General features: G+C 38.4%; 1 protein-coding gene across 1 annotated transcript in view; it reads right to left on the bottom strand.

Moving 5' to 3' along the window:
- The window catches only part of GRIN2D (glutamate ionotropic receptor NMDA type subunit 2D), a 228,995-nt gene extending 204,185 nt beyond the window's left edge, over nucleotides 1-24,810 (bottom strand). Inside the window, exon 1 of the mRNA XM_053451874.1 lies at nucleotides 24,652-24,810. The gene's annotated coding sequence lies outside the window, so the exon portion shown is untranslated. The remainder of the gene's footprint in view (nucleotides 1-24,651) is intronic.
- Between the last annotated feature and the right edge of the window lie 202 nt (nucleotides 24,811-25,012).

The following is a 25,012-nucleotide window of genomic DNA, read 5'->3' as shown; positions in this document are numbered from 1 at the left end:
GCCAACTTAATTTACAAGTGTGTCCTAGAACGAAACATTTCTTTTTCTGTTACAGAAAACAGAACTTTTTTTTTCATTCATTGTACAGCTCAGTTTGAAATAAACAGGGAATAAAATAAATTACTTACTGAAAATCATTTCTATAGCAGCAACAAAATGTTTACTTTTTTTTTTCTCCTTTCCTTTATTTCAAAGCTACCTCTTCCAGAAAGCTGAAGGCCCTATGAGTTTGGTAGAAATTAGGTGGCATGACGCCTTGGACCAGTGGTAACATTACCCTTTGTACGTGAGGTTATAAGAAATCGGATGCTACTTCCTATAACCTACTGAATCAGTATTTTATCAACATTCAAAGTAGGCTAAGAAGGCCAGCTATGTATCTCCAATGTACCAGCATTCAGTGCCCTCCAGTAAGCAATTACTAAAAAAGAAAACAAATTATATAGTGAATCTAATCGCGTAGCATGGCTGCCCGTCAGCTGCTCCGACCTTTCCTGGCGGAGATTTGACATGTTTAAGGGCACAACACAAGATGTCTGTTAAAGACAGATGACTTATGTTTACCTGTGAGGGTCCATCTATGGAGAAGACAATCATGCTGACTAGTTATATAATAGACATATTTCCATGATTAAAAAAAATAATAAAATGAAGCCAGCAATTGGGTCCATGGAACAGGCAACCACTTGTTACGTAAAAAGTTAAATAAAGAGGATGCTGCCAACTAATCATTTCATGGCTCGGTGGGCCAGCATACTGGGGGGAAAAAGGCTGATCCATGCATGTTAGCTTCATTCGGACATCATCTCCCCCTCCCAATAAAAACAAAGTAAAACTTTTAAAATAAAACTAGAATTATGCACATATTTATATAAATGTATTCATTTCAAATGTTTTGAATTAAAAAAACTATTATGCTCAACTAGCATAGTAATAGGAGTTGATAGCCTTCAAAAGTGATTGCACCAAGGGTACGGAATGGGTGCCATACTCTTATTTATATAGGACTATAGAATTTGATTCAGGATGGTTTTGAAGTACTTGTAACTTCAAAGCAAGGCATCTGGTGGGGGAGGGATAGAGTCAGGAAATGACTGACAGACTCAGTTAAGAGAAAAAGGCCATAAAATGCATCGTGGTTGGAAGAAAACATCCCTTTTAAAGATAAAATATAGCCCTAACAGCAAAAGGTTCAAAGATATGGAAATCTTTAAAAAAAAAAATGTGTCTGTGACGATTGTACAAAGCAACGTTTTTATAACTAACAAATAATAATGACTGACATGCACTTCGAGTAAATTCAGGGCCAGGGTGGAAGTGTCATTACGCAATGAAAAAGCGAGAGTCATAATTCATGAGAAGATGAGAGATATTTAGAGGTGAAATAGAAGATGGGAAGAAGTTAGATGTAGATTGCAAATGTAAGAACCAGAAGAGGGAGATCTGCTGGCTTACTGATAAATAAGGGAAACGGTCACATCACGCAAGATGGATTGAATTGGGGTAATCAGAAGATGGAAATACTTTATGGCAGGGTGGAAAAAGACAAATTGCTTAGGTCAAAGGGGTGAGAACGAACAATTAGCAGAATGCAAATGATAGGGCAAGTCAATGGTCACATCAATGCAAAGGAACAAGGGAATAAATGGTACTCGTGTTGACGCAGAGGGAGAATATGGGTGCGAGGTTAATGGAGGGATGATGTATGCAGGCGTTACATTTTTGAAACCAGAAGGCACCAGTCAATAGTGGTGACAAACGGCCCTGGTATTTCCCCAGGGCCGGACTGTGAATTAACCAAGTGCTCTGACTGGAGTGCATTCTAGATCCACATTCTAGGTTTTACATACTTAATTTGGAGTCTGAAACGAGACCTTGGATTGTTATCCTTGACTATGGTAACCAGTACCAATAACAAGGGTAGAAGCAGCCGCCAGTTAAAACCGCCCACCATTTTACATAAAAAAATTCAAATTGTGAAGGATTATATATACATACATACATAGATACGTATAGAGAGAGAGAGAGATTGTGTGTGTGTGTGTTATTTTATCCTCGAGGTTTAGTAAATAACCCAAATACTATTTAGTTATTACAAGTAAAAAACGAGGAGAATCTTAAAATTATTTTAATATATAAATAATTTGGACAACCCATTACTAGAATATTTTTATAAAAACTATTATCTATTTTAATAATTGTAGTTATATTTGTGAAACCAAAAAAAACTTTAAAAATAAAAAAAACTATTGTTTTTGTGTTTTTTCCCCCCATAGCAATGTATTTCAAGGTGAAATAATGTGCAAACTTTAGGGATGGGTGTTGTTAGCCAGACATGATGTCATCATTCATCCTATGGATGGAGTGGCATTATGACATCATGTAAGTGTAGGTGTTTAAATGACAGGATTGGAAACATTGGCACTAAAGTTGTAAAATTGTTAATGTTGAACATGAAGAAATAAAATTTTGAAATATTTCTCTTTTTTTTGCAGTTTTTTTACGTTTTTTTTTTGTAAATTTTAAATTTGAACTAGAATGTTCCACTGCGAGGACAGCTACTACATATGTTGTCTGAAATCAGAACAGATTGGTTACATATTATAATTGCATCAATTAAACCATTGAGTGGCACAAACTGGGAAAAGCATTGCTCATTACTGGTGCGCAAAAGGTTAATAACGGAAAACTTGCTCAAAGCAATTAGAGATGAAGGCAACTCGGGAGGGATGTTTTAAATGTCTCTCACTTTTTCTCTACCCATTTTAAAGCTGCCAAGCAATTATGGAAATTGCAATTTGTGTGTTTGTAGCCTAGCTGCTGAGCATTTAGACACCCCACCAAGGGACTTTGCAGCTCCAAAGAGAACGGTAAACGTACAAACTTAAATATAGACTTGACGATCCTCTGAAGCGAAGAAAGATCGTGATGAAAGAGGTAAAGCTCTCTCCAATCTCACGATACAGGGAAAAAAAATAGGATAGGAGAGAAACGAGAGAGAAAAAAATAAGGCAAGGAAGCAATACAAACCATATGTCAGAGAAAATACTTAATTAGAAGTAGCCAAAATACCGCAGCCTTCATATATCACATAACGTTAGTATCGGCTAGGGCTGTAGTGTGACAGTCTATTATTCCAGAGACAAACAAGGATACAGTGTTGCCTAGTGGTAAGAAATTTATTTGGTTTATCAAAGTGATGCATTAAAACTAAGCGTCAGACACCGACAGCCTCTATGACCGACGGGAAAGCCAATTTGTCTCTCTGCATCTTTCTGGCTTCCCCCCCACACACACCTTTAGACAGTTTTATATTAATCTCAGAGATTCCACATCATTCCAAAACATCAAAAATATTATATTTGTAAGAGAATTAGCACATATCCACATTCACAACCTCAGAATTAAGCATTCCACTCTTGATGCCGTTCTTGTAGGACTCGAGTTAATTATCCGGTGCTCTTTTGGTCTTCTCCTCTGTCTAATTTGTAAAATGACTGTGTACACTGTCGATGCCTTATAAATAATAAAACAATTCTTGCTAAAACAGTTCAATTTGCTGCGATACCTTCCCTTTATCTCCTTGGTTAATAAGGGCTCTGACAGGGTCTTTTGCAGTGATGAGGTAACAGATTGCAGAAGGATCTTTCACACTTTCAATGATCCAGGGGTCAGTGACAGCTTGATCACTTAACAGTGGAGGCTTAAAAATATGTTCTAAGCTCGAACTGGAAAATGTATTTTTTGTGGAAGAGTCTTAATACTTTCGCCAGTCAAGGGGTTGATTATAGGTCGATTTTGTTAATAGTAGAACAAATCTGTGCCGGCTTACACAAATATTTTCTAAACTCACAGAAAAAGTATTAAAGTAACACAAAACATATTTTAAATTGTATTTTGTGTGTTTGTTTTCTTTGTTGTTTTTTTATATGATTTATATTATTTAAGCTACGGAAGGGGTTAAGGTTCAGGAGGGAAATAGGGGGAAAAACCAATTTCTATCACATTTTAGATTTCTGTTTCATGCCTTGTACTGACCAGATCGACACTAGCTAAGTAATTTGTTTGTCTGACGTCAATGAAAATACAGAAGGCTGCACAAAAAAAGATAGGGAGGGCCTGACAATGGGGGTTAGTATGTGTGTGTGTGGGGGGGGGTGATGGGAAAAAAGGTTATGTAAAAGGATGGATAGAAAGGTCCTCCATCTAAAAATTGTGATTTTGTTTTGATTTTTTTGTGAGAAACACATATATCTGTGTCAGCCCTGGAGTATGCTTAAGTAGCACTTACATCCTACACAACCATTCATTAACCATTCCTCATGACTCCATAGATATGGGGGTAACAAAATGAACAGCAATATATTACTAATTTGGGAAATATTGTTTGTGCCTTATGACAAGGGAGACTCCAGGCTTCTGCCAACTTGATCTCCCATGTACCAGCAAGGAAACCTCCAGTTGGTGCAAATACTGCCTTTACATAATTAGTATGTTGACCTTCATCAAGCTATCCAATGAAAAATGTATTGTAATGGCGGGCAAGTATACACATTGTATATTTCTAATGGAAATCCCAGCTGTTCACAACTGTTTATTGATGAGGGAGACTGGCCATCATTGAGTTGATGAAGGTTGGGCCTTCAGGAAGAAACATAGGAGAGTGCATTCCCAATCACCAAGCAGTTCTCATATTCTATTGCTTTTATGAGATAAGCGTGCTGATTGGACGTACACTTTCCAATATTTAGATAAAATTATTTTAATCATGCATTCTAATGTTTGACGCATTTACTATAAATATAGAATTAAGGACACAATAATATCTAACAATGAATTGAATTACAACCCCAGCATCCTTGATTGGATGAGAGCACAGATGCTTTGCAATTTTAGAACAATAAAAATATATTATTTTTCTATGTTTTTTTAAAAAGTAGCAAACAGATTCAAGCACAAAATATAATCCAAGTTCCAAAAATTAGCAGCAGTTGCCATCTGTAAGCAGCACTGACCACAATCTGCCTTTATTGGTATTGGCAACATATTGAAAACGCTTCTTCACATTAAACTTGAATAAGTTCCAAACAATTGCTGTCTGATTGTATATTGGCTGCACTGTTCTTTGTACAAATAAAGTGGTAACTGATGAAGAAACAAGCTATGTTTGATATTAGCTGTGAGCTTTTCAAAATGCCCTTCCTTATAAATTGGAAACCGTACGGTTTCAAGTGCACGTTTGGGAAGAAGAGAATGAATGTAGTAACATCCAACAAGATAGAAAGGCATAGAATAAAGTCTGCAATTAACAATATGTTGTGCAAACAACACGAGAGGAATCCCCATTGGCATGTCTTTCAGTCTGTGTAAAGTAAAGAGGCACTTAAAGGGCTGCTGTCAGGGTTTGCGGGGAACGAGGTAAGGAAGGGGTAAGCAGGGGTTTCCGTTCATTCTCACACTCAAGGTTTCTGTAGGTCTGGCAAGCCTCAGCGAGGACAAGCACAGGGTAAGTAGTAGCACTGAGGAGGCCTCCATGATGCAGGGTCAGTTAATGCCCCCACTAACTTTGTTTAAGGCCCTGGGCACTTACAGATCTCGTTCTCAAAGCATGGTTTCTGTTATGGTTCCACTGCTGAAAAGGCCTATAACGGCATTTCTAAAACAAATCCCTCCAAAAAAAGAAGAGCGCTGACAAAATGAAAAGCTAAAGAGAGAGGAGTCTCAACTTTTTGGAACTTTTCTCAATGTCCTTTCATTTTCTTTCTTAATTTACTTGTTCTAGACTAACCTTCATGTGAGCTCTCCTTCTACCGTGCTAGTTTCTCCTTCTACCGTGCATATTCTTTCTTTGCCTTTCAGCTTATAGGAGGTACATATTAGTGGTACAGAGCGAAGGACAAATAGATATAAAGATATATGTTTACGGTACATGAACAATATGTGTAAGTCACATTGTTCATTCACAACTGGTATGGAGTAAAAAAAAAAACATGCAAAATAATTGATTCTATCCATCATGAATGATCACAGCGCCACTCATGATAAGTGAATGTTGCAAACATGTGTTCGCTCATGCTTCACCTCCAGATCAATCCACTCCATCAGACAAAGAAATCCAGCATAACGTACGTGAAGATGTAAGGAGATGAATGGCATACTTAAGCAGCATTTCACTTAAATCAGTATTTCTTGATTAAATGCGTTCCTGACAGACTGAAACTTTGAAGTAGCATGACCACTGATATAAAAAATACAAATCAACACATCCACCCATTATTATGATCAAAAAGAATGTTAAACTGTAGTGCACTTGGGTCTGCCATTGATGTCAATTCCCATTGTCGTAAATGGGGCAGCCCCGTAGCACCATAATGAGAAAGTGTCTATGGCGTCTTTCATACAACTAAGATCTGAGATGAACATAAAAAAAATAAACGTGGCCAGAATGTACTATTTGGTTTCCATGAATACAAATGTCCCTACTACAAAAAAAAGGCCAATCGTCAGTTCTTTTAAAAGAACCGTACCTCTTAGACCAAACATTATCTGCGCTCTATAGTTTTATTCTTCCCTCTTAAGTATTAATCACAAAAACCAACACAGAAAACCAATATGGTTTAGTATCTATGGCAACAACCTATCAGTGCCTGCTTTTTTATAACATGACGATTAGACATTCCCAACAAAATGAATATATGAACGAGACAATATTTTACAGGATTAATGAATTATTTTACGGACAATGTTTCTACATTCGCTTGTCCTATGAATTATGTTTCTAATGCTCTGGGTGGTGCATCTTTACGGTCATCTTTAAGGTGTCCAAATTATGTAAATATTAGTTTTATTATCAGCGGCTTACTTCCACTGAGAGGTCCATAGAAACATGGAATCGTGCTTTTAATGCAAAGAGCAATCAAACTCAAGAACACATTTAAAATAGGAAAAAAAAATTAGAAGTCTCTAAAGATCCCCTCCCAGAAAAATATTAGAATAAAAGAACCTCACCCACACTTGGTAATGTTGCTTTTTTTCCCGTATACCCCAATACCCAGAATACATTGTGTCGTGTGAAAGGGTGTATTTTCTTACTTAATTTTTCCAATATAACTATGCATGTGAGGTATTACTATATACATTTTTCTGGGCCACCTATTCTTTGGAAGCCACCAAAAAAAAGATTTTTTAGGAGTCGGGGGAACTGGCAGCATGATCATTAGTAGAATAACCTTTGTGAAATAGACCTGGTTTGGTGTGTTTTAGAAAGATACACTTTTGTAGAGTGGTTCTGGACTATGAGAGTGCTATTAATCTTATGGAGCTTATTTTGATATTTGTCTGTAAATGCCAAGGGTAGATAAAAAATCCCAGGGGTTGAGATGTTTCCAAACTCAAGACAGTAAATAAATATATACTGAGGGTTTTTTCCCCCATTTCCTTTAGCTGTGGGTACATTGCTTTTAGGAAAAGACTTATCATGTGAAAGAAAATAAAAAAAAAAGATCTTCATCCTTAAGGGGTTAACATCCAACTAAAATGTGTCATTAATTGTATACCATAAGATTACAGGAGCCACCTTGCCACATAATGTTAAGTCACTTGACCCCTCTGAGCACCCACCACCTGGTGCATAGAAGTGAAAATCTGGCAATGTATAAAAATAATGATATCATGGACGTGAAAAATAACACTAATCACTTAAGTCTAAATACAGCGTGTAAATATTACATCAAATGAATTTTAAATTGGTCACTTGGTCACATCTGGAGTGAAATTCAGTTTATTCCTTTCTACAGAAAAGCAAAATAATATATGACGACTAGACGTGTTATGATTATCCATTAACTCTGGAAGAGGCCTGCTGGCTAAAGCCTTAAGTGTATTTCTAATACCAAATGTTATAATCCCTAAAATGATAAGACCTTGCATGTCGCCAAAAAGCCACGAGCTGCCAATGGAATAACATAGCCCGGACGCTGTTAATAATAATTATAACCGAAAAAATAATATTTTACAGAAAACAGTCCATATATGTGGAAGTGAAGTGTTATTTTTAGACTGCTTGGCTGCATGTAGAAGCGGTAGAGGTTATCGTCCATTTTGCTCGACTGCCCTGAGGTTCCATCTGTCTAATAAATAACTTGGTCTATCGGAATTTAATGTTAATTCATGAAAATCTACAACAATATTGTCAGGGGAGACTGATTTGTGTCTAACAATGGTTGGTAGCATTTATACAATGGTATTCATATTTCCATCCGTCCTAAGTCCACAAGGTTCTGAAGAATTGTCTTGATGTCCCTTGGCCTTTGAGAACTAAAATGCACTCATTCGGAGTCCCTTTAGTTCTCAAATGCCTTACATAGTTACATAGTTCATAAGGTTGAAAAAAGACCATCAAGTTCAACCCTTCTACCTAACCTTCCTATTCTTGATCCAAAAGAAGGCAAAAAACCCTAATTACGCTACTTCGAATTCTGCCATCAGGGGAAAAAAAAATTCCTTTTTGACTCCAAGAGGAAATCGTATTTCTCCTTGGATCAAGAAGCTGTAAAATATTAATGTTATTCCCTGTATGTCATGCCTAAGAAAATATAGAGGCCCTTTTTGAAGGTATCTAATGTATTGGATAACACCACCTCCATTGGAAGTGAATTCCATACCTTTATTGTCCTCACTGTAAAGAATCCCTTCGTTTGTCTATGAAACCTGCGCTCTTCCAGTCTCAGATCTCAAATATCTCATCGTTCTACCATCCAAGAGAGATCATACGTAACTTTAATGTTATACTACCTCTCCCATCGGGCTGATGCCTTAAGCATACCTTGTTTGCCCCCTATGCCCCAAGTACTGTCCTCTAGTGTGCGGCTCCATGGTTCCTGCCATCGGCCGCGCATACCTCATTTATTGTTTGTCTACAGATGTCCACAAATGGAACAGCCTAGGTAGAAATACTCCCAGTCCCTCAAGCACATAGCAACTTACTGTGCAAATTGTGGCAACTACTGTCAATTAAACGTTTTAAAAAATAACTACCATGAATATTACAAGGGTCAAAATGCCATTTTCATTAAGAAGAGTTTTGTGGCAAAGTGGGAGATGTGAAAATTTCGCCACAGAAACCAATGTAATGTTCCTGCAGATCACAGTATCTAAATCTCATAAATACGTCTTCATTTGTTTTATAATTAGCCACAATCTAGCCTGCATCACAACCTTAAAAAGCACTTTTTATAATTAAATCTTTCTGGGGCTTTATTGTCTTAGTTAAAACGGAAAAAAAAATTAAATTAGCGATTGTTGAAGAAATATCAGCTACTTAAGTTGTCTCTGTTGGGACTTTTTAGTTTTTTCTCCCGACTTAATTAAAAAAAAAGAAAGAAAACTGCAAAATATTAAAGAATGCGGCATTAAACACTCTTTTCTTAAAAATACCTAAATAAACCTTGATTTTCTTTTCAAACTGTATCAGTTAAGTAAAACAGCAAAACTAGATACATGAAAACAGATTATAATGGCAGATAAAAACCATTCATCTCATGTAGTCTAACGACTCAAGCCTAAATCAGTCCTTGGTTTTGCCTCGGATTAAGGATAGTCGTGGAACATTATGGAGAATTATTTTACGTAGTTATCTTCTGAATGATGAACAACCTTTGTGGAGAAATAACTCCCCAAAATGGCCCAAAAGAACCCTAGGACGTAATGATAAGTCTTGGGTATTTTGCACTGTACTTTCCGTATCAGTACACGGCAGCCTATAGTCTCTTCTGTCACCAGATGAAGTGTAACGAGTATCACAAAATTCTAACAAGATGAACAGAGACTTGTCTTTCCAGACATCTCTGAGGACCCCCCCTGCAATCTGTATATATATTGCTGCATCACTCTGGGATCAGCTGCACTGAGGCTCAAGGCAAGAAGATAAAAACAAATATAATAAAAAATTAAAATGAAAAAAAGAATCAAATGATCAATTTTGTATAAAGGTTAAAAATAACAAAAAGCTCCCGTCATTAGGTTGTAAAACGTCCTTGATGGGATTAAAAAGAACTGCATTCTAAAATTAATAAATGTATCATTTTTTTTCATTTTTCCATTTACAAAAAATATATTTTCTAGTATTAATAAAGCTATTTAACGGACAGACAGTGCCTTTAAATATTAAACATTGAAACAGAAAATCAAAAGAAATGGATCACAGATTTCCTTGTATTAATACTATGTGAGGGATGCCAGTATTTTAATATAGCCATGCAAGTAAATGAAAGAAATATGGTCCAAGCTTCCAGAAGAGAATGAGCCAAAAGTTGCATCTCAACTAAGAACGGGACATTATAATACAATTAACAGCTTTCCTGCCAGGTCTTTTACAGTTTTTCAGTATACGGAAGTAAAGATTACAGTCGTATTATTGGTTTATATTCTTAAATCTCTTCATCGTCTTCCAGTTCCAGATGTCTTTGCACTGAACTTTGAGTATCGTGAAACCTAACTCATAGAAAGAGCCTCAGCTCAGAATGTCTAGTGTCTTAACATATCATACTATAATTTAGGGCTAGTCTCAATTTTCAGGCACTGTCCCGTGGAACTGCCTCATTGTCCTGTTTTGGCAGGCAGTAGGGACCATAGGCCAGTTAGGGAGATCTTCTGATCTCCTTTGATCGGCCCACCATGCTGTGAGAGAGGTCTGTGCTGCTCCCATGTGGTCACCTTGCAACTCGCTGAAGCTGAGACTTGCAAGGCGGCTGGGTGGGTAAGGTAGGACAGTGGTCCTTTCTTGGCTCCACTTCTTCCTGTCCTTGGTCCATAGCTAACGATCACCCGGTTCCAACTCTATCGTGTCCCCAAGAAATGTACCCCAATATGGACACCTAAAATATTGGAGGTAAAATAGGTGGAAAGGAAACATACATGTTGTAGGGTTTGAGAAAGAGACCGTTCTTTTTTAAAATGGGGGTTCATTCGCCATCAGAAAGATTAATGCAAGTAGGAATGAAAGGCTGGGAAAGGGGAATGATTTATATATTCTTTCAAGCTCACTATGCACTATATTCATGTTCATTACCGTCCTGGGATTTCTTTCCATAAATTTGAAAGCATAAATGTTGCAATGCTATTGTAGTTTTTCTATCCCCATCCTCACATTTTCCTATCACCCGATAAAAGGCACTTGAAAAATCAAGGACACAATGCATAATTTACAAATAGTTTTATGCAATATATTCTAGCGGGTTTAACATAGATAAACACCATATGCTGTATTTGTTTAATACTTTGCTTAAAACACATAAAATACAATAAATATAATCAAATTTATTTGTAAGATTGAAAATTATTTTTCATCTCTTTTTTCTATTTTATGAAACCAAACGGCAGCTCCTTGCTCCATACATCTCAGTTCTAGCAATCTGAAGCTAATAAACGTTTGCGAGAGAATGGATGACCCTGACTGTTGGAATAGGGGATTTTACCTACTCGAGTAAATAATAGGGTCTGAGGGCAAAATCCTTGTATCGCTGTCAGATCTTCATAAAATGGGCAAACATGATTGCTGTACTAAAGAATAAAATACATTTTAGTGCGAACGAGGGTGGATTTCTATGAAAAGGCATTAAAAGGAATACCTGAAAAGGAAAAGTTCTTCAGATGCAAATTACTACCAAAATGCGATTACTTTTGCCCATAATGTTACTGGCCATGTTCAAATCTGGCTTCCTTTGTGAAGGATTTTTTGTAGCCATATTTGGCCTAGAAAATAAGCAGGTTATATTATAGGTTACAGGTCCTTTATACATTTTATCTTCCTTTGGTACCCTGACATACAAATTCCGTCTGACATTGACCCGGAGACCTGGGGAAGCTGGATTTCAACCCGGAGACTCCAGGTCAAACCCTGAGAGTTTAGGTATGGTAATAGCTATTTTTTTTTCTCAAGGTTTAACAAAATGATTTAATTCAGCCGATAAAAACTGTAAAGTGCTGCTACTTCCTGTATCACGGAGAACTTGATGTCAAGGGATCTCGATGAGCTTCCTTGACAGAGAAGACTCTTAGAGCTGCAAAACATCTATTCCATAGTGTCCGTGAATCTCAATCTGTATAGCAAGAGTTTACAAATATTTTAATTGGCCTTTTTTTCACACTATTAGAGATTTAACTAACCTGTAAGAGAGCAAAATATTAAGCAAACCATTGTGATACCCAGAAGCCTTAAAATCTGACAAAACGGACAAAAAGGGAACAATAATGATTAAGATGGCATAGAATTATAATGGATGTATTTCTTTCTGATACACAATAATACAAGATAATATATTGAGGTATACATTTTAGGCAAATGTAGTATTATAAGAACAATACGTATATTATATACATGATAAAAAGATGACAATCAGGAGCTATATTGGGCATAATTGATTGTCTCGGTAGGCCACAGCATTTAATTTGCATACAACCTCAAATAAAAATTAGATTTACAGCAACTTCGGCAATGTTGCCACTAGTGGCTGCATGGCAGATTAATGTTCGATACATTTGAGGAAACGTGTAGACTAATATATTCAGGATGTAGTACTCTGACAACTTGATAATGAATGCCAGTAAACTTGTTAGCAAAAAAAAAATCTATGGATTTATTAGCAAGTGTACAAACTATATTAGCTGAAGCATCATTTAACCCACGACATGGAGTGGTTTCCTGTAAATCTTGTGTTAGATGTATGTCTCTAGGTTTGATGTGGAGTCTTCAGGTCACTCTCCTCTTTCACTGGGCAGGGGAGTGGCGTTTGACCATGCCCACTCCCCACCTATTTACCCTCCTACTACCCACCTACTTAAGTCAGGGACTAGCCCTGCTGATGTGCCCAGACAGCCCCACATGCAGACAGCCCATTCCATCTCGAAGCTGTTCTCCCAGAAGAGGGGAGAGCTCCAGGTAGCCAACTCTAGGAAGTTCCCAGGTATAACCATGGCATTTTATTAAATCTCTGTCATGAAGGTTGTTGTTGCATACTTTTGCTTAACATTAACTTTTGTTGTAACGGACAGGGTCGGTTTGGGCAGCCACCTAGTAAAGGAGGTGCCACCATGATGTTTTTTTCCTATATTATAAAATAAGAGCACGCAGGATATCAGTCGCCAGAAACTTAGTTCTCCCAGGGTCAAGTAACCCTATGTTCAGGCCTAGAAGAGGGTAGAATAGCAATGTATGTGCCTCCTGGCACATAAGTTTCAATGAGGACGCTGGGAAGTTTAAACCCTTAATGAAAGCATAAGTAATAGTTTACTCTATCATTTTAATGCTGCAGCTGGAGGCTTTAGCTGAAAGATCATACACTATTGTGCTTAATGCTAGCTAACTAGCAATGCCATGAAGGTTCTTCTTGATCTTAAGTCACTTTTTTGCCTTCATTATGTCTGTAGCCTACAGGACACACTGATGGTCATAAAGTCACTTCGAGAAATGCTGCACTGGGTACACATGGAAGAAATTATTAACATTTATTTAAAACATCACGAGGGAGATAGAGGACTGAAACAAAATGACTGCACTTTGGCTAAATTGATTGAATGCAAATTGAACTTACCAAATAAAATGACTACGGATGTGCTGAAACATGCAGAGGTTTACAGAGACAATCTTCATTCATTATTAGAATTTGTACAAACTGGTACGTATGTCTTCAGTGTTATGCATAATAAATAAATCATAGCAATATCTCTCCTGTGTAGTCAGCATTTGTAAGGAATAATAATTTATTCACATATATATTGCTACTATTACATGCAAAGCCGATCGTGGCCAAATAATGCATGCGCAATAACTTCAGGCCCTGGAGACTGTGATATATGATGGTGACATTAAATCACATTTTCACCTCCTGTGCCAGAGGAATTTATAGCGCACTGAGCATTGGGATCTTGTTGGTTTTGAAAGAGTTAACACAGCATACATTTACATGTTATTAACTACACAGTACAAAAAGATGGAGGGTTGGATCGTACAATTATGCCTGTAAATATTAGGTCTGTTCCTCAACTTAAAAAAGACCAGTCAAAAGGAAACTGTAGTATATCCTTAAAACCCCCAACATGGGCATCAACCAGGCCTCGACTGGCCATCTGGCACACTGGGCAAATGGATATGCCCAGCCATACGCTACATGAGCATAAAAACGTAACGTGTGGCCCTGCATATCCAGCTGTCAACCTTACTTCCATCATCAGGCGGCTGCTGGCCTTAAAGTGCCAAGGTCGCATGGCATCGCCAGTCCAGCCCTTGTGATGACCATAATTTACAGGTTCTATATCTATCTATATATTGGTAAAAATACTAGAAGCAGGTATAATGGCTCCTGAGGACTTTTTTTTATATTGTTATGAGGCATCATAAAATGTATTGTGTATTAAAAATAGTCTTGTAGTAGTTTATGTCCCTAAAAAGTGTTTTCCAGAGCATAAGTTCTTTATATGCTATATCGCACCTGTCTTTGCGTGACACAGGACCCACGGTTTCCGTGACCCTAGAACTGCCATCATTATTCCTGCATGAGTTCTGCTCATTCTGGCGTCCCATCTATAATTCTATACGTTCCTGCTAGATAACTAACACAAGCTTCCTCTGTAAGGAATGATTGAATGCTACAAGGGTCCCTCTAGTGCTGTATAACAGAAATATAATTACGCAACTCTTGGTTACCCTGCATAAATTGAAGGCTCTGCCAGATTGGGATTGAAATCGTAGGTAATGGAATCAGCTTTTTTCCTTCAAAATAAGGGTCAATGAAAGGGGCAGAAGAGTTACATACTTGGTCACAAAAGATTCAAAGTAGTTAACCCCTTAAGGACAATGGGTGGTCCCTAAACCCATTGAAAACAATGCATTTTGAGCCCGTACATGTACGGGCTTTGTCATTAAGGGGTTAAAATGAGCTGTTCAGCTTTACATGTACTTAGTTACGACCCTTGTTCAGGAAGGACAGTGTCTTTTTGTATAACACTGAAAGGACCAGAGATGCAGTAACCTGGATGACAGTACAGCCCCAGACAGGATAGCCAGAAAGGATATGACACTTGAAAGGAAAGGCCAGACATTTTATGAGTAATCCTCGTCTATAAACATGAAGTAACAACGGTGAGTGGAGAAGTGGAGGTAGAACCCAACCTGGAAGTTGATGGCATTTCTCTGTCTGTATAGACTTGTGAATGTCTCTTAGACAGCGAGGTAGTGTCCAGAGGAACTGACCACTAGCAAAGCCGAAGGGTTACCATCGAGTGAGGTATCACACATGTAGTTGAGACTGAAGTCAGCCATCAGAGAAGAACGTCAGAGTAGAAAAGCCAGGGTCTGTAACATGTGGGGTAGGCTCAGGTGCAAGTCAAGGTCAGGGACTGGAGACAGCTGGACCAGTCTGGAGACAAGCCAAGTTCGGTAACCCCGAGGGCAGGCAGATAAGTAATTCTTGTGCCAGGTTAGGTTGCAACAAGCCAAATGCCAAACCAGTACAGTAGAAGCGTGGAACGATATAGGAGCTGTAATGCACAAGGTTCTATCACAGGCACAAGATGCATTCTGAGGGTTTAAATAGCCTTCCAATCACAACCTCCACCTCTAGAGTAGAAACGAGGCTTCTAGCTGTGAGAAGTGCACATGATATGTCTGGACTCCTGGTGCAGTGGTGCATGAAGTACACTGGCACCCTGGGACACCGGGAAATTGCCGGGATGCGGCAGTGGCCAGAGGTACTGGACACTTTGGGACCAAAATTGGTGACTGTAAGTGTTTCAATGCGTTCTACAGTCCTTATAATGTGTTACAGTATATAACAGCAGAAAATATGTTTTTATTATATTTTTTGTAAACACTTTGCTTCATTACATTAATAGCTAGTAACACCTGACACACAGGCAGCTGTCAACGTCTAAGGGTTCTCAATATATACAGCTTGGAGAAGAGAGAGAGAGAGAAAAGAGAGAGAGGAAAGAGAGAGAGAGAGAGATGATAGGGACATTTAAATACATACATGGAATTAACAAAGAATAGAAGAAAAGTTTAGTTCAAATTAGGATACATGTTAGAACAAGAAGTCATAAAAACAAGAGGGTCAGAGGTTAAACTGTAATGTAAGGAAGTTTTACTTTACTGAATTGGTAAAGACACACACACCAGGACAGGCTCTGCCACACAGACAAACAAATACACATCAGGACAAGCTCTGCCACACAAACACCCAGACACACACACACCAGGAAAGGCTCTGCCACAACGGCACCCAAACACACACCAGGACAGGCTCTGCCACACAGATACCCAGACACACACACCAGGAAAGGCTCTACCACACCGACACCAAAACACACACCAGGACAGGCTCTGCCACACAGACAAACAAATACACATCAGGACAAGCTCTGCCACACAGACACCCAAATACACACCAGGAAAGGCTCTGCCACAACGGCACCCAAACACACACACCAGGACAGGCTCTACCACACTGACATATCCGAACACACACCAGGAAAGGCTTTGTCACACCGATACCCAGACACACACACACACACCAGGACAGGCTCTGCCACACTGGCACCAAAATACACACCACAAAAGGCTCTGCCACACTGGCACCAAAATACACACCACAAAAGGCTCTGCCACACAGACACCCAAATACCGTATTTGCTCGATTATAAGACAACCCCCCAAAATCTGAATATTAATTTAGGAAAAAAAGAAAAAGCTTGAATATAAGATGACCCTATAGGGAAAAAGTTTCACTAGTAAATATTAATTCATGTAAGCTATTTTTTTTCAGATTTAATAAAAGCTATGATTGAGAAAAATAATTTTTTTGTTTTTATTTATTTTTATTTGCCAACTTGCCCCCCTCAGTTATGCACATCTACCCCCAAGGCTTGCCACTCTGCCCCCAGAAATGCCTTATACCCCCTATATACCACTCTGCATCCCTGATATGCCTTATACCCTCCTATATGCCACTCTGCCCCATGATGTGCCTTTTAACCCCCTATATGCCACTCCGCCTCCAGAAATGCCTTATACCCAGTATATGCCACTCTGCCTGGGGTTAGGAGGCATATCATGGAACAGAGTGACATATAGGGGGTTTAAGGCATTTCTGGAGGCAGAGTGGCATATAGGGGGTTAAAAGGCATTTCTGGAGGCAGAGTGGCATAAAGGGGGTTAAATCATTGGGCATATCATGGGGCACTCTGCCTCCAGTAAAGCCTTATTCCCCCCATATAACCCCCCCCCCTCCCGATTTACCACTGCTTCTGACTCCCTGATGTCTGGTGGGGGCAGCTGGTGGAGGCCAGCGTTCATGAAATTAAAGCGGCTGTCATGCACGCACCGCGTCACCCAAATGGCTGTGCCTCAGCTCTTCGTTCCACCCCTTTTAAGACGTGGGACGAAGTGCTGAGTCACAGCCATTGGGCATGTGCATGCCGGCCACTTTAATTTCATCGGGTGCAGGTGGAGGCGGCCTGACTGCTGCACGAGGGCCGCTTTCAATCCCGCTCGCATCCACTCAGCGGCTGTTTTGAACTCTGCACACACGGCGGCCGCTTTGAATGTTGGTCTGCGGCCGCCCGGCCCACCGGGAAATTTCCCGGTATCCCGGTGGGCCAGTCTGGCCCTGTCCATTGGACTTTACATATCTACTGTGCACCGTTGTCAGTGGGTTTTACTGTATTTCTAGGCAAGTACTCTTTTGATGCAATTACTCATGTTCAAAGAGTTACTTCAGTAGCTTTTTTAATGACCAAAATCATCATACTGTTATATATACAGCAAGAGGTGCCACTGTCTGTGTCTTCTCAGCGATGAAATGTAGCGGCAGCAGAACAGCGTCAAAGGCATCGATTCTTATTCAACAAGAGGCATTGAACTAATATCAAACACTAATATGATGTATGCAGCCATCTATTTTCTGAGTGCACGGAATCTAAAATTACTTTACATGCATCAAAGGACCTAGTATGCATTTGGTATGTTTTCTTTTTCACATGTGTTATATATATATATTATATTTGCAAAATGAATATGTAATGGAAAAAGCGATGCTAAATGATGCTCGTATGATTTATTAATTAATTATGGAAAGTCATTCCCACAAAAGAGAACAACCATGGAAATGTGTTCTTGTAAATTTAGATTATGGAATTTCAGACAATGACTTTTGAATCAGATAATAAAGCCTACAGTGTTTTCTTACTTGTTTTTTTTATGGGCTTTAAAAACACACACACAGTGGTCCTACCATACAAACAACTATATAAAAGGTTAACTATGTAAAAAAAAAAAGTTCAGTAAAGATAACTTAAAAAAATAGAAAAATATTCAATAGATTTTAATGCAATTGTTAATAATATACTTCAAGCTACCCATCATCATCATCATCATCTTCCGTGTTTTGCCCGGAGACTCCAGGTTAAGCGTTGTTCTCCGGGTTTTGGTGCTCCAGGTTCCAGGAGCGATGTTTCTTGTCTGAGATATGGTGATCTTTTCTGGCAGAAGGTTTCACTATCGGTTATATATTAGATATTCATATCCCATTTTAAGCAACTACCGAAATTGGGCCCCTGGAACTAACAAGTACCTATTTTTAGATTTAACCTTGTGCTTTTCTAATTCTGCCTCGTAATTGGTGTGTAGTTCACTTTCTCAGTTGTATGGGAATTTCGGTGCCCTGCAAAGCACTATTTTTAAGTATACCTCCCTAAGCTATTGAAGCTTGTAAACTGTAATAGGCCATAAAACACTGGAAGTAACTGCACAAAAGCAAACCTTTGATACACATTTGAGGGTGCGGAGCTGTCAGCGAATCAAATGATTTAGTCTGTTGATGTTTAGATGTAATGGCAACGCTCACAACAGAGTCAAAGCGTCCCTCGACATGTCCAAAGCAATTCTTACTTGGACATGTTAGAGTCTGAAATTGCTTAGCATTTTTTAGAGAAGTGTTAAGTATGTAAGTTATATTTAACTTTTTATTTATGTTATTTTAAATAGTTTTCTTACCTTGATGTTTAACACGAATACTCACCCATGATCCTCTAACTCCCCTACCTCTGCTCTCTTGACCTGGAAACCTCCTGGATTGCGAAACAATTAAACCATGATGTGGAACATCTGATGTCCCATACAGAAACTACTTATTGTTGAAAAAGCCACAAAATGTGGCCATATTGTAGGCACTACATGGCTTCATACAAGAGGTGTCAGACGTTATCCTCCTACCTCCACTGGGTTCTACGGGTAAAGCACTTCTTCCTGGGGCACTTTCTTCAGGGTGTGGGAGAACTGTTTAGCCATGTCCCACTCACCACCTTATTACCCTCCCGCTCCCATACAGTTCTAAGCCATCTGTGGCTAGTCCTGGCCCCACATGGCTAGCCCTCTCTAAGCCACCCTTCTCCAAAGATGGTGGACTCTGAGTAACTTGACCTTCATGGTCATAGGAGCATGTCACTGTCCCGTTCTGTGGTCCAGGGGAAGAGGCGATGCTGGTTGTGAAGAGATGGCAAGCTGTGCACACAGAGAGAACCAGGTGTCAAAAACACCCATGGAAATAGCCATGCAACAGCTCGTTGCTTCACATAACACTAACTAGTAATACAACACTAAGTAACCTACGGACTATACAACTGTACCACCAACGGAAAATCCCATGGGTTTCCCCTTTAAAGATTCTTTCTATGGTTCATGTTTCAGGTGTGATAACATTTCAGGGAGTTCCTATATAAATGTTATGGGGCTTGGGTATTTGTAGCAACACGATTACCACCACGTATCCAGTTTATGGTCAATGAACACAATTTGAATCTCTACTGCCTTCTGATTGGCTAAAATCACAAAGAAGCCAATCGGAACTCAACTTCCGATAATTTCGTTTTTCCTCCTTTATACCTCTGTCACTCGTTGCCCGCTTCTTCTAAAATACAAGGCTTTGTTAAGCAATAAAATGTAGAACACTCTTAAAACGTTTACAGGCCACATCATGAAAGCTACCGTAAGAAGATGTAATCAACGTTTTATGTCATTGATGCTACCATGTATTATGTCATGGGCAAAACAGGAAGTAAAACTTAATTTCAAGGAGCTTATATATTAACTAAAGGTTTTTGTATAGGAACATGGATTTTACTAGATTTCCCCTTAAAATGTGCATCGTGCTATCATTCTGATGATCGGATACTTTAACCTAGAACAGATTTATCAAAGACTGAGATTAAGCCCTGCTTAATATACACGTGTATCAGTGAGAGACGAGACATTCTAAATCCCCAAAGCATTGATAAATGGACTAGAAACTTTTTCTCTGTTTTAAAGAGTAAATGGTGACTATATCAATGTATATCAAGATCAAAATCAAATCCTGAGACTTGCCTATAATCAGCAAAGCGTTAGAAGTCATATATTGGATTAATTAGAATGATTTTATTTAGTGCATAGCCTTGTTTTCAAGGTCTTATGGATTCTCTATTTTTCAATAATATACAGTATAACATACATACTTCTTTTCAATTAATTATTCCTTCCCACTTGAAGAATTAACTAGCATTCCCGCTCCAGCTAACTGTATACTCAACCAATGCCTTTATGATCTCTCTTCGGGATGAAATGAAATGTGTATCCAAAATGTCTATATACTACAACAGTCTAATTCATACATAAAATGACATAACACATAACACAGTTTACTAGATCTAGACTCAAATCATCTAAGCTCAAACCCATCTTGCTGTGATTTGGCCAGACCACATACATGCAGGAATTGCAATCTAGGATTAACATGCGCATGGTAACGGTGGCCGTTTTTATTGAATGGTCGTTTGGGCAGGTTAATGTTGTTGGGCTGTTAACCCCACTATATCATCCAATATACTCAGTTATTTACAAATATGAGTGATTGTGTATATTCTTTTGCAACAGATTTAACTATATGAGATAATAAAGTTCGAATACATGTAACCAAGTAGCGATATACCCATTTATCAGGGCACAAAATGAACATTACTGGTGTAAAGGGTTAAACAGGAGTAATTACCATGAATGTTGTATCAGTTGCTATGATGTTTGCTCCGAATTTACCGTTCTGCTCTACACTTTGGGACTGATAGATACAAATGATGTAGAAAGAATGCATTGAAAGAATGTAGAAAGTAACATTCTTGTATATAATGATGAGTCTTAATTATCCTAAAACATATCCACTGTAGCCAAACCTAGAAAGACTAATAATCACATTTTTCTAACAGATAGAATGATATGGCGCTGGAATCCATTGTTACAGAATTATGGGTCAGTGAAGCAATAAGATAATAATAAATTAAGGGAGACCTTGAAAATGTATATTCTCCAACATGTTCCAGAATACGCACAGCTAGATAAGCCTCGTCTGTTTCTTCGACATTCCCAATAGGTTAAATGGCAGAATACAATGTTATGATGATGCCTTCCAAAGCAAATTAATTAAACTAATAATTTGGTTTACCGGAGAGGCTGTGCACAAACTAATACCTTACACAGCCCGGGGAAATCAAAGGATTTCAGATGCTAAACTGCTGGAAAAAAATGATCTCAATGAAAACGATTTCCAAACTTAACCCTTCTTATTACCAAGAATGTGAAAAAAATACAAAATGGTTTTTTTGCCCCTTTTTACCATTATTTGCATATATTTTATCGTTGAAAATGTAATTTATCTATTCTTCAATTTCAGATCTTTAATATTTCCATGTTACAACATATGACCAGTTTTGCCTTGTGGTCCCCATCTCTTGGAGCTCGGTTTCCAATATGCTCCATGTCACTTTAACATACTATATACCGGCCCGCATGCCATAAAGTGTTACTTTGAGACGCACCAGTAATAATCCTTCCCTACAGCTGCCAAAGATTGGAAGATAAACATTGCATTAAAACATGACTACATTTCCAATTCATGTTTAATGTCACCTTGATGCAACCAGCAGCCAAAACAAGCACAGAGGGCTCACTATATTATATGTGCCAAATGCAGATCCTTGGCAGAACATCTTGAAATAATATTGGTTTCTTTGTCTAGATTTCACGCGCAAAGTTTTAGAGACCCCCGTGTTCTAGGTGTCTTAATGTTTTTAGTTGTCCTTTGGTATCTCTGAACCTCATCGGAAAGTATATTTTCCCTGTAGACTCACAAATCTCATCTGCCGTGTAGAGTGAGAGCTTATTTTAATACATTCCATTAACCTGTTGTGTACTCAAGAGAACGGAACCCTTTTGCTTACCGTCTCGGGGGCATGTTGTCAGTTGATTACATGTCTCTCTGAAACCTCCAGTGAGAACATTACGATAAATATACTGTAAACATATATTTGGAGTGTAAAGTCTAAATAGCAAAATAAATTGGACTGGTGATAGGTACTTTGGGAGTCTGTCTCTCTATTTGCACATTCCATTTTTGGTTGTCCTCATGTACCCTTGTAGTCTACAACAATTGGTTCAGTCAAATCAGTAGTTGGATTAGTGACATGTAATTCCAGCTAAACGTGATGGTTTCTGAGCATATTGATCTACATGCAGCAGTGTTTCCCAAGGTTTTCCTGATCTTCATGACTGAAGAGCACGGCTGCATCAATCCCCAGCAGATTGTTTATTATGAGATGATTGAGCAAAAACCTACACCTTCGCAGCCTCTACAATGCCCTTCCCATTAACCACTGGCAAACTCCATACATTTGTCTATGTAAAGAGTACGACACTCGGAATTAAAAAAAAAATATCAGTGGATCCACATATACACCAACTTTATAGGCCTATGCATTTAAATGTTAGATATCAAAGAAGTAAGAGTGTTCTTCATCATATATTTTGGTTGAAACATATCACGAAAAAAAAAAAAACTACATTATGTGATGCATTACACTTATGGCCTCAGCGCCAAATAACAGTGCGGTCATCAATAGAAACAATTTGTTTTTGTAATGGAGTATGCAGTTTCACTTCCCACACACAGGTGGCACTGTGGAACCACCAGAGTAGGCACACGTGTCTAGAACCCCTACTCTAGAGTTGGTAATACTATGATGGAAATGAAAGACAGATATAGCATATTTTAGATATAACTGATAATCCGACTACAAAGTAACATTACCACACGTTAATTTTGCAAAGAATATAATTTTAAATCAGTGAAGGAGGCTTTTAATTTGGGGTATTTGGGTTGTGGGACAAGTTGGTCGTGTCAAACCACTGATAAGACATTGCTGTGTTCTGCAAGAAGTGGCCAAATCTATTTGGTCCTTGGGCCCTATCGTCTTTCAATGCCGTTAAATGATCAAAATTGGTCTATATTCTAAATAACTATCATATAAAAAAAAAACTGAACATGCAATTAAGCTGAAATCTGAGCCCTTACTTTGGGAACTTTTTAGATTTTTGTTGGTAATGTTTTAATTTCTCATTTTTGCCAATACTGAAATAAATGAGTTATACAGCAAAAAAAAAAATACAGGTTCTAGATTGTCCTGAAGTACTATTTATTCTGCAACTATATGTCATCTGGCTTCAAGTATTATCAATAACGCAGAAACGGTTCATATATTAAAGAAATACAGCTGGGTGGATTTCTTGCCAGAAAATCTTAACACTTTCATTACCAGATGAACCATCAACATGATGCATGACTCTCTGAAAGACGTGTGGCTCTATAGACTGATTAATCACAATTTTCATTAAACAGATAAAAAGGATATGTAAACATAAAATAATGTACTGTTCGTGAGTTTATTACTTATTTTATATATCTTCTGTGGACATGGATTTTTTTTTAGATTGTTAACATTCTGCTCAGATGTGCCCCCACCTTTCTATATAAAAAAAAAAAAACATTGTATGCCCACCAGCAAAATAGCTTAGGAAACAAGGACAATTAAATAAAGAAACATCTTTTCAAATGGAAATTGATAAGCCTTCTGAAGCCAATAGCCCGTGAAACAAGAAGAAAAAGGATCTAATGCAGAGGACCTGACTGTATAATAAACACACATTCAGCAGCAAAACACATACACACCATCCACACACACGCAGTCATCCTTTTCAAACCCTTTATGCTCAATAACTTGTAGCTCTATGAACATTTGCCAAAGATTAAAATATTCAACACAAGGTTAGTTACCATACTGCAAAACGCTAGTATCCAAAATCATAAATGGGAAAAATACTCTTGACTGGGGGAGGGGTTTCATTGGCTTCATTTTCAAAAAAACATTGCATGTTCCCCCAAAAAGTCAGACGGTATCTGTATCTAAAGCAGCTTTGCAGAGTAACAGATACAGTGAACATGTACTAGATATGCCCTTGATCTCTCACTGTAAGAGAGATGTGTTTGCGTGTATGTTATTCCCTCTCTTCTGAGATCCAATACACTTTACAGACAATTGTTCTAAAGGAATACAATCTAAAAAGAGTTTCTAGAGCAGCAGTCAAAACCATTTTGTGTTTTGGTAAGGCATTTTATCTGACCTTCTTAATCCGAGCTTGAAAAAAAACAAAACTGGGACCCTTAGGTTACCCCAACATCCAGGCCCTGGTCCTCGATACAGATCTAGCATAAAAAAAAGTAGGGAATGTGTCCAACTTACCTTCTCATTGCACCGTTCCCAAAACCAGTAGGGACAGGAGCAGCTGGTAGCGAGCTAAGACCTGCCAGAACAGCCAAAGATTTTCTTAGTACATCCCTGTGTCAGTTCCATTGATGTCACGCAGTGACAGGCAGCAACACTCAATGAACACAAGAGCAAAATCAGAACATGCTTCTGCGGCAGGCACAGATCTAACCCCTTCTCTGAGAATAGTGCTCCAAAATCAAGGAGGGTGGCTGTCTCTTCCTGATAAGCTGCTCGAGGTTATATTTTTACACTCCCCCCTTTTTTCTCCTCCGTCTTGATCAGAGTTTGCCTCCAATACGGTTTTCTGCCTTGTTCTCGTCTGCACTCCCCCAAG

The sequence above is a fragment of the Spea bombifrons genome, chromosome 12 (assembly GCF_027358695.1).
Source record: "Spea bombifrons isolate aSpeBom1 chromosome 12, aSpeBom1.2.pri, whole genome shotgun sequence".
NCBI classification, from domain to species: Eukaryota; Metazoa; Chordata; class Amphibia; order Anura; family Pelobatidae; genus Spea; species Spea bombifrons.
Note: the sequence above shows the minus strand (reverse complement) of the source record. Positions and strands in the feature narration are given on the sequence as shown.